At 38.3% G+C, this 15610-nt stretch overlaps 1 long non-coding RNA gene and 1 pseudogene across 1 annotated transcript in view; both read left to right on the top strand.

The window, feature by feature from the left end:
• The window catches only part of LOC118537953 (uncharacterized), a 64741-nt gene extending 54720 nt beyond the window's left edge, over positions 1 to 10021 (top strand). Inside the window, exon 5 of the long non-coding RNA XR_013449886.1 lies at positions 8325 to 10021. This is a non-coding gene — a long non-coding RNA (uncharacterized LOC118537953). The remainder of the gene's footprint in view (positions 1 to 8324) is intronic.
• Positions 10022 to 12195: 2174 nt separating this feature from the next.
• Positions 12196 to 14316, top strand: LOC144382499 (dnaJ homolog subfamily C member 2 pseudogene; annotated as a pseudogene).
• The last annotated feature ends 1294 nt before the right edge of the window (positions 14317 to 15610 follow it).

The following is a 15610-nucleotide window of genomic DNA, read 5'->3' on the forward strand; positions in this document are numbered from 1 at the left end:
TCCAGTTTTAAAGCATTGTGGTCTGAGAATATGCAGGGAATAATCTCAATCTTTTGGTATCAGTTGAGACCTGATTTGTGACCCAGTATGTGGTCTATTCTGGAGAAAGTTCTATGTGCGCTCGAGAAGAATGAGTATTCTGTTGTTTTAGGGTGGAATGTTCTGTAAATATCTATGAGGTCCATCTGGTCCAATGTATCATTCAAAGCTCTTGTTTCGTTGTTGATTTTCTGCTTAGATGATATGTCCATTGCTGAGAGTGGAGTATTGAGGTCTCCTACAATTAACGTATTGTTATCAATATGACTCTTTATTTTGGTTAACAGTTGGCTTATGTAGATGGCTGCTCCCATGTTGGGGGCATAGATATTTACAATTGTTAGATCTTCTTGTTGGATAGACCCTTTAAGAATGATATAGTGTCCTTCTGTGTCTCTAATTACAGACTTTAGTTTAAAATCTAATTTGTCTGATATAAGAATTGCTACCCCAGCTTTCTTTTGAGGTCCGCTGGCATGGAAGATGGATCTCCATCCCTTCACTTTCAGTCTGGATGTATCTTTAGGTTCAAAATGAGTCTCTTGTAGGCAGCATACGGATGGGTCCTGTCTTTTTATCCAATCTGCAACCCTGTGCCATTTTATGGGAGCATTTGGGCCATTCATGTTGAGAGTGATTATTGAAAGATATGAATTAATTGTCATCATGTTGCCTGTGAAGACGTTGTTTTTATAGATTGTCCCTGTAAATTTCTGTTGTAGATCACTCTTGGGGTCTTTCTCCTTTTATAGAAGCCCCCTTAATAATTCTTGCAGGGCCGGCTTAGTGGTCACATATTCTTTCAGTTTCTGCCGGTCGTGGAAGCTCTGCATCTCTCCATCCATTCTAAATGAAAGCCTTGCCGGATAAAGTATTCTTGGCTGCATGTTCTTCTCATTTAGTACCCTGAATATGTCTTGCCAGCCCTTTCTGGCTTGCCAGGTCTCTGTGGATAGGTCTGACATTATTCTGATGTTCCTCCCTCTGTACATAAGGAATCTCTTCCCCCTAACTGCCCTTAAGATGGTTTCCTTGGTTCTAAGATTTGCAAGTTTTACTATTACATGCTGAGGTGTTGGCCTGTTTTCCTTGATTTTGGGAGGGGTCCTCTCTGCCTCTAGGACACGAATGTTTGTTTCATTCCCCAGATTAGGGAAGTTCTCACCTACGATTTGCTCAAATACATCTTCTAGTCCTCTCTCTCTCTCCACTCCCTCCAGGATTCCAATTATTCTGACATTGGAACGCTTCATGGTGTCACTTATTTCTCTGATTCTATTTTCATAGATTCTGAGTTGTTTTTCCCTGGCCTCCTCTTTTCCCTTTTTATCTATTATATTGTCTTCCAGGTCGCTTATTCGCTCTTCTGCCTCAGTTACCCTAGCTGTTAGATTATCTAGATTGGATTGGATCTCACTGATAGCATTTTTAAGTTCTGCCAATTCAGCTTTCATTTCTGCCCTTAGAGACTCTATGTTGCCATTAAGTGATTTCTCCATTCTAGCCATTGTCTTACAATTGCTAGACTGAATTCCATCTCCGACATCTTGGTTATATCTGCATCCATTTGTAAATCTGTGGCATAAGTCATAATCTCTGAGTCTTTTCTATTTTGGGGGCTCCTCCTCCTAGTCATTCTGTTGATAGGTGTTTGAGGGAATGTATAGAGTCCAAATTATTGACCAGAACCCAAGCAAGATGCACCTGTTTTCTTGGGACCTTAGGGTTGCTGGCCTCTTGTTTTCCCAGCCTGTCTTCTGCGGGAGGGGCCTGCCGCGCTGTTACTCAGGCAACCCTGTTTGGGCGGAGTTGCCCTGACCCCCTGTTGCAGGGGATGGGCTCAGCGGGAGTCAGTTTTTGGGGCTTTTGTTCTCTGGCACCTTTCCCTGGTGGCTTTCCGCGTCTCTTCCATGAGTCAGAGCAGAAGAGACCGTTTCCAACCCTCTGCCTCAGAGCAGAGAGACCACAGTCTGTTCTTCAGTGCGCTCTCCAGGCCACACCATCTCCATTTCTGTCCTTGTTGCTATAAACTGCAGCGTCCTGAGTTGTGCGCCCCTCTGCAGCACCCCCAGTCCTGCCTCCAGGTCGGGGCACATCTCTGCCCTTTGTGCTTCTAAAACCGCCAGCCACTCCCAGTTCGTGCGTGTGACCCTGCCGCTCCGGGTTTCTGCCCCGGGGGCTGCCCTAAAGTCCTTTCCCCGCCGCTACCGGTCTGCGAGTCTGTGCCCGTCCGCAGTGCGCGAGGCTGTCGCTCACCAGCGGTGTAGGATCCCCACGGTCAGGCACCCTCCCGTTGCCGTTTATCCTCCAATATCTGCCCACGGAATCACGGCTCCCCGCTTCCTACCTCAAAACCCACCGCCTGCGATATTCTGTTTGTAGAGATCCAGATCTTCTTACATCTCAGGCTGGTTTCGTGGGTGCTCAGAGTGGTCTGGTAGATACCCAGCTCAATTCCGGGGACCAGTTGAAATAGGGTCCCCTACTCCTCCGCCATCTTTCCCCCGTACCCATTCTAACATTATGTTAAACTATATTCTTATTCCGACTCCCAAGGTAGTGATCCAGAAAAAGATAAAAGAATGAAAAGAAAGTCAAAGAACCAATCTGGAATGTTTGACAGCTGTCTAAAAGTCCTGCGTTAGATGTCAGCCTTCCTCCTACCACTGTTCCTAAATTCAAGTCTTCAAGTGCATCTTGTTTCTCAAATAAACAAAGAAACAGATAAAATTTAGTAGTTTGCCTTCAGAGAAGTCCAAGGAGTTTATTTTTTAAATGCTGAAGATTTAACCAAAACTTCATCAAAAGTAGCAGAGCGATTAATTGTTTTGATTGCTTTAAGAGGACCAATGATAGCGTTAGGGCTTGAATGCTTGTGTCCCTCCAAAATACCCAATGTGGTGGTATTTGGAGGTGTGGTCTTTGGGTGGTAATTAGGTTTAGATGAGGTCATGAGAGCAGGCCCTTGTGATGGGATTAGTGTCTTTATAAAAAGAGGACGAGACACTAGAGTTCTTTTTCTCACCACCACATGAGGACACAGCAAGAAGACAGACATCTACAAGCCAGGAAGAGAGCTCTTGCTGGGAACTAAATCTGCTAGCACCTTGATCTTAGACTTCCCCACCTTCAGAACTGTGAGGAATAATGTGCTGTTGTTTAAGCCACCCAGTCTATGGTATTTTGTTATAGCAACCTGAGCTGACTAACAGAGATAGATTCAAAAGGAGTAGTAAGATGCCTGGGTGGCTTAGTCGTTTTAAGTGTCTGAATCTTGATTTTGGCTCATGTTGTGGTCCCGTGGTCATGAGACTGAGCTCCCTGTCATTGGGCTCCCTCTCTCGGCATGGGGTCTGCTTGAGATTCTCTCCCTCTACACCTCCCCATGCTCTCTCCCTCTCTAAAATAAATTAATTAATTAAAAAAAAAAAGGAGTAGTAGTCGTAGGATGTACAGAGCAATCCTAAAATTAAATAACAGGACATGTAAAGCATAACAGGAATAAAGGTAGAATGGGTACAAGTTAATCATCTGGTCTTAGGAGAACCAGACTTAAAATGAATGTATAGGCTTCTCCTTTCCAACCATTACTGGAGTAATTGGTCTTGGATTTCCTCTCCTACTACCTACCATAAGGACACCAGATTAAATACATGTTTTTGAGATTTTTCTTTACTTTTGGTTTTCAGCAATTTTAAACATTAATTAATTAATTAAATTCCAGTATAATTAGCATGCAGTGTTAGTGGTTTTTAGCAGTTTGACACTGGTGTGCTAACTAGCTATGGTTTTCACTGCATTTATCCTGTTTTGGAGGTTTGTTGAGCTTATTGAATATGCAAATTAATATTTCCCACCAAGTTTGGGAAATTTTCAACCATCACTCATCAAATATTTTTCCTGTCCCGCACTCTCTTCTCTTATTTTGCAACTCCAATTACATTGTCCGACAGGTTTTTGAAAATGCTTCAATCTTTTTTCTCATTGTTCTTCATATTGAATAATTTTTTTGATCTCTTTAAAGTTCACTGATTCTGCCTTCTACCAGATCAAATGTGAAGTTGAGTCCATGTAGTGAACTTTCCATTTCTATTATTCTACTTTTCAATCTAAAATTTGTATTTGTTCTTTATTAAAAAATATTTTCTTCATGTCTATTGAGATTCTTTATCTGTTTGAGCATTGAGACTACTGTTTCCTTTAGTTCTTTGAACACATTTTAATTCTTTATAATAGCTGATTTGAAATCTTTGACTTCTATATACAACATTAGGCCCACTTGGAATCACTATATATTAATTTCCTTTCTCCCTGAATGTGTCATGCTTTCTTGTTTTTTTGTATGGCTAGGAATGTTTGATTGAAAACAATATTATAGACAATGCATTTTATCAACACTGGATATTCTTTTTTTTTTTTTTTTTAAGATTTATTTATTTATTTTTGAGAGAGAGAGTGAGTGAGCACAGTTGGGGGAAGGGCAGAGGGAGAGAATCTCAAGCAGACTCCCCACTGAGTGCAGAGCCTGACATGGAGCTCCATCTCATGACTCATAAGATCATGACCTGAGCTGAAACCAAGAGTTGGATGCTCAGCCGACTGAGCCACCCAGGCACCCAACACTGGATATTCTTATATTCTTCTAAGGATTGTTGGTTTTTTATTTTAATAAGCAGTTAACTTGACTGGACTAAAACTGTTTAAAACATTCCATTGGTATGTCCCATGTGATTATAAACTAGTGGTTGGCCAGGGATATGGGCAGATTTATACTCAGGTTTTGACACTTTGCCCTTTTAGGATTACATCTCTAAATTTTTAGCTGCTCCTTCAGTCTTGAACTCCGTCCCCTGTCACACTAAATGAGTAAGGCTTTAGTTTTCTGCCTCTGGATATATGGAGTTTGGGAGAATATTTTATGACAGAAACATCACAGACACAATTCTTACCTATTTCAGCTGTGGATTTTCTTTTTTTTTTTTTTTTTTAATGGTTGTACCAATTTATTTATTTTTTAAAGATTTTATTTATTTATTTGAGAGAGAGAGACAGAGAGAGTGAGAGAGAGAGAACACGAGCAGGGTGAGGGGCAGGAAGAGAAGCAAACTCCCGGCTGAGCAGGGAGCCTGATGTGGGGCTGGATCCCAAGACTCCAAAATCATGACCTGAGCTGAAGGCAAACGCTTAACTGACTGAGCCACCCAGGCGCCCCTCAGTTGTGGATTTTCAAGTGGAAACTCTCTTGTGTTTTTTTTTTTTTTTAAAGATTTTATTTATTTGACAGAGAGAGACACAGCGAGAGAGGGAACACAAGCAGGGGGAGTGGGAGAGGGAGAAGCAGGCCTCCCGCGGAGCAGAGAGCCCGATGTGGGGCTCGATTCCAGGACCCTGGGACCATGACCTGAGCTGAAGGCAGACGCTTAACGACTGAGTCACCCAGGTGCCCCTCTCGTGGGTTTTTTTTTTTTTTTGAATGCCTTTAAATAGTTGTTTTTTTAAAAAAAATTTTGTCCAGATTTCATAATTGTTATCTGTGGATGGATTTGCTTGAATCCTTCACCCTGCAAATATGGGAAACTGGGCTTTCACTCTTATTTTTGAAAGATATTTTTGCTGCATTTAGAATTCTGTGCTAAAAGCTTTTTCTTTTTTTCTGTTCAGCTCTTTAAGAGATATTCATTGTATTCTGGCCTCCATTGTTTTTAATGAGAATTTAGCTGTCATTCTTACCATTGTTCCTCTGTATGTAAAGTATCTCTTTTTCTCCAGCTTGTGTGTGTGTGTGTGTGTGTGTGTACTTGTCTTTGTCAAACTTGGGGTTCACTAAGCTTCTTGAATAAATACGTGCCTAAGTATATGTTTTTCACAAAGCTTGGAAAATTTTGAAATTTGAAATTTTTAGTTATTATTTCTTCAAGAAATGTATTTTCTGCTCTATTCACTCTCTTCTTTCCTTCTGTGATTCTAATTGTAAACATTAGACTGCTTAATTTCTTTTAAAAACATATTATTTAATGCAAAAATAGTAACATTTCATAGTGGGATTTACAACATAAGTAACAATGAAATATATCACAAAAAAAGGGATCCAAGCAATGGGGAGCATAGCTACCTTCCACAAAAAAAGGCACAAAATATGGAGGGCTAGGAATGGAATTGTACAGTATACTCTTTTAATTTTATGTGTTCAATATTAACCCTAATTAAACTGTAGTAAGTTAAAGGTACATATTGTAATTCCTAGAGCAACCACTAAAAATAATGCAATGATTTGTTGCTAAAAAAACAATAGAAGAATTGAAATGTAATATTAAAAATAATTTGATTAAGCCAAAAGGAAAAAGAGAGGAGGGAGAGAAGAAATAATAGACAGGATATATAGAAAACTAAAAGCAAGATTGTAAACTCAGTCTCAATGATATCAATAATTATATTCACTGTAAATGGATTAAATACTGCAATTAAAAGAATAAGATGATCAGAATGGATTAAAAAGAAGAGAGAGAGAGAGGCAGCTGTCTACGGAAGAATACACTTTAAAAATAAACACTGTTCAAAGTAAAAGAAGGAGAAAAGATAGATCATGCAGGCAACAAGCACAAGAAAGTAGTTGTTATTATATTAATATGGTGAAAAGTAGACTTCAAAGAACATCACCAGAGATAAAGGGGGAACATTTTATAATGATGAAAAGATTGACTCATCAAGAAGATATAAAATTCTTAAGTATCTATAAACCTAATAATAGAACTTCAAAATATGTGAAGCAAAACTGGCAGAACAAAAGGGAGAAAGAGACAGATGCACAATTTTTAACATAGCTCTCTCAGTAATTAATGTAACAAGTGGATAAAACAAGTAGACAAAATCAATAGGGATATAGAAGATAGGTTAATCAACTTGAGTTAATTGAAATTTATAGAATATTTCACCCAACAACTGCAGAATATGAATTCTTTCAAAGTGAATATGGAATGGTTGCCAAGACAGACCATATGCTAGCTCATAAAATAATTCTGTATAAATTTCAAAAGGCTGAAATCTTATAGACTATATCCTCAGAACATAATGAAATTAGGGATGCCTGGGTGGCTCAGTCTGTTAGGCATCTGCCTTCAGCTCAGGTCATGGTCCCAGGGTCCTGGGATCGAGTCCCATATTGGTCTCCCTGCTCAGTGGGGAGCCTGCTTCTCCCTCTGCCTGCTGTTCCCCCTGCTTGTGCGCTCTCTCTCTGACAAATAAATAAATAAATAAATAAATATTTAGAAAAAAACATAATGAAATTAAATTAGAAATTAATAACAAAAAAAATACCTAAAGAAACTCCCAATATTTTGAAATTAAACAACTCATTTCTCTATAAGCCGTGTGTCAGGAAACATCATAGGGGAAAGTAGAAAATATTCAAACTGAATGACAATAACAAATACATAAAAAGTTATGAGGAAATGTTTTACTTTTTAAAAATGCTTATGTCAGAAAATGGCAAATTCTCAAATCAATGACTTCAGTTTCTACCTTAAGAAGCTAGAAAAAGAGGAGCAAATTAAAGTAAAAAAAAGTACAAGGAAAAAAAATAAAGAGCAGAAATCAATAAAACAGAAAATATATAAACAACAGAGAATAATGAATAAAGTTGGATTTTTGAAAGATATAATAAAACCGACCAAGAAAAAAGGAGAAGAGGGCGCCTGGGTGGCTCAGTTGGTTAAGCGACTACCTTCGGCTCAGGTCATGATCCCAGGGTCCTGGGATCGAGTCCCGCATCGGGCTCCCTGCTCAGCAGGGAGTCTGCTTCTCCCTCTGACCCTCCCCCCTCTCATGCTCTCTCTATCTCATTCTCTCTCAAATAAATAAATAAAATCTTAAAAAAAAAAAAAAAAGGAGAAGAAATACAAATTACTAAAATCAGCGATTAAAGAGGGGCTATCACTATATAAGATCCTACAGATGTTAGTGAACTATCTGGGGTGATGGAAATACTCTGTATCATAATTGTTATTTTGTTACACGAGTATGTACTTTTGCTAAAACCCATTGGATTGTATACTTAATATCTATGCATTTCACTGTACGTAAATTTTACCTTAATTTTAAAAAGTTAAGTCAAATGTATCATGCTCTCAGTTGGCTTCTTTCTTTCCTTTTGTGTATGCTTTTGTGCAAACCAGCATTTTGGTAAGACTTGAATTGATTCAACCCATTCTCTAACTTGGAAATGCAGTCTTTGACCTATTCATTTTGTAGTTACTGTAATTGTATGTTCTTATTTCCTTTCTTCTTAGATTATACGCTCTTGAAGAATACGACTGTCTCCTCTGTACACTATGTTCCAAGGACCTCATATGGTACCGTGAACTTTGTGGGTGCTTGACAAATATCTGGATTATTTCTCAACTCCCAGCTTTTGATCATAATTAAAGCAAGCAGAGCTAACCAAGATAGGATCAAATACCAGGCATTTAAGAGGGTGAATTAGAGCATGCCTGTGAGTGTTTGTGTGAGGATTGTGTGTATGTAGCTCCATTCCACAACAGATGAAGAACAATTTGGGTTCATTCCACATTAGCTATTTCTCTTCTCATAGATACTGGGCATGATTAAGACTTCCCATTTTTAATGGGTCTGGAAAATCATCTCAAAGATGTTACTTTGTTGTAAAAACATCTCTAACAAAGTTAAGGATTACTGTGCCTCACTTCCTTGTCAGAACCTTCATCAACAGAAATGAAATCACATAGGATGCATAGGAAAAAAAATTCCCTGATGTCAGTTAAATTGTTAAATGTGCCTACTAGTACGTACAACACTCCCATGGTAAATATTAGTTACAAGAAAGCCAAGTGGGAAGGACAGTATCAAACATGCAGTGGCATCTTAAACCTGGGAAAGTGCATAAGCTTAACTTCTAAGGTTATGCCTTTGAAGGGGTAAAGAAGAATTAAGAGGGCAGGTAGGAGAAAGAAAGAAGTGAAGGACAAATTGGGGGTGAGAAGAACTATTTTTAAGGCAGTAGAAGCTTGAGTTAATCAATTCAGGGGCCATATGCTCCTTTCTTTCATCCTCGACATTTATTGTGCATTGATTTTGTAGCTCCGTGGCTACTGAGACAGTCCCTGTCCTTGGGGCAGTCTGGGACTTAGGGGGATTCAGTGGGTAATATGTACAAAGTGCCTCCTATTTCTTGACATTTGGGCAACTTTCAGTTTTAATTGTGTTTGTTCACTTTATGGATCCTAGTACTCCTCCCCCTCCACTGTTCACGCCCCATTTAGATTTCAAACTTATAAAGAGATAGGCCATGTCTTATAACTTCATCTGCTATTTTGTATAGTACTTAACACCTATAGGCAGCGTAGCGTTACTGTCCTTAGACTCCAGCAAAGTGGCCTTGGCTATGCCTCAGAGGGCTCCACTTATCACACACACAAATATAGATGTGTGGACTGCGTGTCACACAAGAGATGAGTTCAACTGTGGCACGGCATGACCTGTAATCCTAAACAGCCCCTCTTGAGACTAACAGCATTCACCTCTTCATCCCTTGCTCCATGTCCTCAAAATACAAAATGACTGTGTCTGAGTGGGAACGATTATAGATTGCGCCACTGCCCACATTAGAAACAAACACTTCTGAGGGAAGGATTTGAGCAGTAGAAGTGCTTAGGTAAGGAGAAAAAAGCAAATTAATTAACTTGCCAATTTCTACCTTTCTACCATATTATGGGATAACATGAATACAATGGATTTTCACATAATGAATTATCATATTCCAATACTGCCTAGTATCCATTTTCTTACTTGCTTACAACAACTGAACATGACATCTGGGAATATTAAATTGCTTACAACAACTGAACATGACATCTGTGTAATATTAAATGATTCAAATTACTCTTACATTGATATATATGTAGGTCTAGATATAACATGTGTAATAACTGATTCTTTATATTAAAGTTCAGATATAGATATTGATTTAAGAGGTGATAAAAACTATTAAATGATAAAGATTTATATGGTGAAATTAAAGTATTTTGTAATATTTAGCAATTATAATAAATTTTCATATATAGCTTTATTATAATGTTTGAGTATGATACAAAAAGCTCATGATTTGTTTCTGAATCTACGTAATGCTTTAGAGATTTTACTTTAGTTGCTGTTGTTTCAGCAAAGTTTCTCCAAATTGAAATTAGTAACAATCAAATAAACAACTTATATAGGAACATCTCTGGTTCAAGAAAGTCCATCTAATTAGAAATGACTCAGAGTAGAAATAAACTATGTAAAAAATCTTGATTATAACCACATAATTAGTGATTTTGCTAGAATGGACACTAGAAAAGTAAATTTCATGGAATAAATGTAATTAATGAATGTTTTGTTACTCATCAGTTATCACTGACTCATCAACGGAACACCCAAGATGTGCAGCAGTAATTAAATTCAGTTGTTTTTGATATTTAGCTGACTTTTGCTCATATAAAAAACATAGTTTCATACATTTAAAAATTTTTGTTATGAAAGATAATTTGTCAAGGTAAGAGAATAGAACATATTTTATTTAAAAGCTTATTAATGTGAGTTAGAACTTTCCAGTATTTCTTTATTGTTATGTGAGTCTACATTTGTACTCTTGCACTGGGTCATGTATATGTTAGGGGAAGTTTCACAAAGTAGCGTAAGATGAATACATTTTTGCTTATTGGTTGATATAAGATCTTCATGGGAAATAAACATTTTCTTCATGGTTAGAATTCATTAAAAAATAATGCTTTAATTTGCTGAAAATCTTTTTCTAGCAGTTTCAAATGAAAGTTTCTGGTGATTTCTTATTCTCTGGAACAATTCCCATGTTTTAAAATAGCATTGGACAGTGTATCAGTTCGTTTCTTTTCTCCTTTCTGAAAAGCTCAGATATTAAAATCAGACTAAGGTGGACATTGTGAGGTGGGTGGTGTGTGGGGAGCCGGAGCTGGGTAAGGAGGGTGTTCACATGGCGGGGCACCCTAGAGCAGCGTCGGAGCCCAAGCTGGGTGAAAAGAGCACCCGTGTGTATAGGGAAGCCTGGCCATGAGGTGTCAGAGCTTGAGCAGAATAAAGACATTGTCTATATAGGGAAAAGATGGTGGCAATATGGGAAATGGATTACAAATGGGGGGGGTTAATAAAAAAGATAAAGATAACAAGAAAAATGGGAGTCAGGATTTTCACTATCTAATGGAAAGGGAGAAGACTAGAATGAACACTGTGGTGTTAGGTTGGAATTGGTTGTTATCTGTGTGAACTCATGATTTCAATAAATATAATAATTTAAATTAATAAAATAAATAGATACAGGTGTGTAATGTGTATGTATTATGGCCTTGCAGTAGCATCCCTTCTCCACCCCAACAGCAATGAGCACACTTTTCATTAAGGTTTTTAAATGTCATTTTCTACTAAAAGTATCAGAGCTTTCTAGAGATGACTGATTCCAGGGCTCAGTTGAAACTTTTGGGATAATCCTATTGAGCCAGAGAGTAAGTGTTCTAGGAATGAAGGACCATGTCAAAGGGATATAGGCACAGCAGAGGAAAGCATCAACAAAATGAAAAGGCATCCTACTGAATGGGAGAAAATATTTGCAAATCATGTGTCTGATAAACAGCAAATATCCAAAATATGTAAAGAACTCATGCAACTCAATGGCAAAAACAATCTGATTAAAAAATAGACAGAAGATCTGAATATATTTTTCCAAAGAAGACACAAAGATGGCCAATTTATAATGTACCTGTCCCTTTTGCTCAACATTACTCATCATCAGGGAAATGCAAATCAAACCACAATGAGATATCACCTCACACCTGTTAGAATGGCTATTATGAAAGAGGAAATAACAAGGGTTGGTGAGGACATGGAGAATACATAACTCTTGTACACTGCTGGTGGGAATGTAAGTTGGTGCAGCCACTATGGAAAACAGTATGAAGTTTCTGCAAAAAAAATTAAAAATAGAGCTACCGTAGGATCCAGCAATTCCAGTTCTGGGTATTTATCTGAAGAAAATGAAAACAGCAACTTGAAAAGATATATTCACCCCCAAGTTCATGGCAGCATTATTTACGATAATGAAGATATGGAAACAGCCTAAGTGTCTGTCAATGGATGGATGCATAAAGAAAATGTGGTGTAGCCTGGTGCCCTCATGCTGCCCCTGCCTAGAGCTGCAGACGGCCACGGCCACGGCACCACCATCACCCACGCTCTGACCTCTGCCTCCACACCAGGTCAGGCTGAACCTCTGGGAATGTGGTTTGAGGCTTTTGTTAAGAGGAGAAACAAAATGCTTCTGCCTCTTTTCAGGAACTGGAGGATAAAAAGAGTTATCAGAAGAATCAGAAGATGAAGAGTTGTAGTTAGAAGAGTTTCCCAGGTTGAAAACACTTGATCCCAAAAAAGACTAGAAGATAAGGCAATGGTTTTAAAACATCACCCCGACAAATGGAAAGCAGCTGGTGAACCAATAAAGAAAAGAGATAACGACTACTTCACTTGCATAACTAAGGCTTATGAGATGCTATCTGATCCAGTGAAAAGATAAGCATTCCACAGTGTAGATCCTACTTTTGATAACTTGGTTCCTTCCAAAAGCGAAGCAAAGGACACTTTCTTTGATGTGTTTTCCCCAGTGTTTGAAAGGAATTCCAGATGGTCAAATAAACAGAAAAAAAAAAGTCCCTAAACTTGGTGTTATGAATTCATCATTAGAAGATATAGATGCATTTCATTCTTTTGGATATAATTTTGATTCTTGGAGAGAATTTTCTTATTTAAATGAAGAAAAGGAAAAAGCAGAATGTCATGATGAGAGGAGATGGATTGAAAAGCAGAACAGAGCAACAAGGGCAGAAAGGAAAAAAAAAAGAAATGAACAGAATAAGAACATTAGTTGATAATGCTGTGATCCAAGGATAAAAATAAAACAAAAACAGAATTAAGGAAGAAGAAAAGTCACAAAAGAAGCAGAAAAGAAAGCCAAAGCAGAAGCAAATTGGAAGGAGTGAAAAACTAAAGAAAAACAAGGACAAGCTGAACTAGAAGCTGTTTGGTTAGCCAAAGAGAAAGAAGAGGAGGAAGTCAGACAACAAGCATTATTGGCTAAGAAGGAAAAAGATATCCAGAAAAAATCCATTAAAAAGGAAAGGCAAAAACTTCAAAACTCACATAAGACCTGGAATCACTTTTCTGACAATGAGGCAGAGCAGGTTCAAATGATGGAAGAACTGGAAAAAAATTTGTAATTGGCTTGAACTAGCAAGCTTACAGTGTTTGAATGAAACACCACCTACTAAAGAAGTAGGAAAGGCTCTTCTGGAAAAACGGAAGAAATAAATGAACAAGTGAGAAAAGAGAGCAAAACCTGAAGTTTGCATGCAATAGCATCTAAGAACACAGACAAAGCAACTGGCGAAGTAGAAATGGCAGTAAAAATTGGTCAGAAGACGATCTGCAATTACTAACTAATTGAACCTCTTTCCTGCTGGAACAAATTCAGCATGGGAAGTAATTGCTACATCCTAGTAAGGATGAACATACATCCTTCTTCTGGAGTCAAGAGAACTGCCGAAGTTGTTACTGATAAAGAGTCTTCAGAAACTTGACCTCATCAAAAAGATCTCATAGAGAAAAAGGCTTTTGATAAATTTTGAAAAGAACATGGAGTGGTGCCTCAAGCAGACAATGCAACACCTTCAGAACTACTGGAAGGTCCACACACAGATTTCACCCCTCGGACAACAGAAGAACAGAAGCTTTTGGAACAAGCTTTGAAAACATACCCAGTAAATACACCAGAGAGATAGGAACACATAGCAGAAACAGTGCCTGGCAGGACAAAGGATGGCCTGAAATGGTGTAAGGAACTTGTTGAGATGGTAAAAGCAAAGAAAGCTGCTCAAATGCAAGTGCTGAGTGCAAGCAGAGCCAAGAAATAGCTTACGGCAATTTATGTTTTGTGTGCATTTTTATAGTAAAACTGAAAATACAAAAAAAAGAAAAAAAAGAAAGAAAATGTGGTATATATATACAAGGGACTATTACTCAGCCATAAAAAAGGTGAAGTCTTGGGGCGCCTGGTGGCTCAGTTGGTTAAGCGGCAGACTCTTGGTTTCCACTCAGGTCATGATCTTGGGTGGCGAGATCGAGCCCTGCCTCAGGCTCAGCGCACAGCCCGGAGTCGGCTTAAGACTTCCTCTCCCTCTGCCCCTCCCCGCCGCTCTCTGTCTCTCTTTGTCTGTCTCTCTCTCTCTCACATAAATAAATAATTTTTTTTTAAAGATTTTATTTATTTATTTAACAGAGAGACACAGCGAGAGAGGGAATACAAGCAGGTGGAGTGGGAGACGGAGAAGCAGGCTTCCCGCTGAGCAGGGAGCCCGATGCGGGGCTCCATCCCAGGACCCTGGGATCATGACCTGAGCTGAAGGCAGATGCTTAATGACTGAGCCACCCAGGCGCCCCCTAAATAAATAAATCTTAAGCAGAAAAGAATGAAGTCTTGCCATGTGTGACAGCATGAATGGACTTTGAGGGCATTGTGCTAAGTGAAATAAGTCAGAGAAATACAAATGATCTCACTTATGATCTCACTTATATGTGGAATCTAAAAAACTCAAAAAACAAATGAAAAACCAAATGAAAAACCAAGCTCACAGACAGAGAAGAGATCAGTGGTTGTTAAAGGCGAGGGGTGGGGATAGATGAAGTAGTTGATGGAGGTCAAAAAGTACAAAAGGTACCAACTTCCAGTTATAAAATAAATAAGTCATGGGGATGTAATGTACAGCATGGTGACTATAGTTAATAATATATTATATATTATAATATATAAATATAGTTAATAATACTATAGTTGAAAGCTGCCAAGAGAATAGATCTTAAAAGTTCTTATCACACACAATTTTTTTGGTAACTATGTATGGCGATGGATATTAACTAGACTTATGTATACGAATATCAAATCATTATGTTGTATACCTGAATTTAACATATTGCTAGATGTTAATTATACCTCAATAAAAAATAAATAAATAGAAAGTAATACAGCAACAACAAAAGGACACAAGCCAGCTTGAAGGAGATCCCGCTGATCAATTTGAGCCTCAAAGAGATATAATCTATTATCTTAGAGTTGGTGACCCACTGAATATAATAGGAAGTTATGAGTCCATGCTAATATAAATTAATAAATTTACATTGTTTTAAAGTGCTTCTGCACAAAATATTTATTAATTATAAAGAGAAGAGTAGGCTTTGGGGTGCCTGGGTGGCTCAGTCTTTAAGCATCTGCCTTCGGCTCAGGTCAAGATCCCAGGGTCCGGGGATCGAGCCCCGCATCAGGCTCCCTGTTCCGTGGGAAGCCTTCTTCTCCCTCTCACACTCCCCTTGCTTGTGTTCCCTCTCTCGCTGTCTCTCTCTGTCAAATAAATAAATAAAATCTTAAAAAAAAAAAAAAAGAGTAGGCTTGCAGTGGAGAAACTTGGCAGACACCATCTAAATCATATAGTTAAAGCTGACATTCTCC

The sequence above is a fragment of the Halichoerus grypus genome, chromosome 7 (genome assembly GCF_964656455.1).
Source record: "Halichoerus grypus chromosome 7, mHalGry1.hap1.1, whole genome shotgun sequence".
NCBI lineage: Eukaryota > Metazoa > Chordata > Mammalia > Carnivora > Phocidae > Halichoerus > Halichoerus grypus.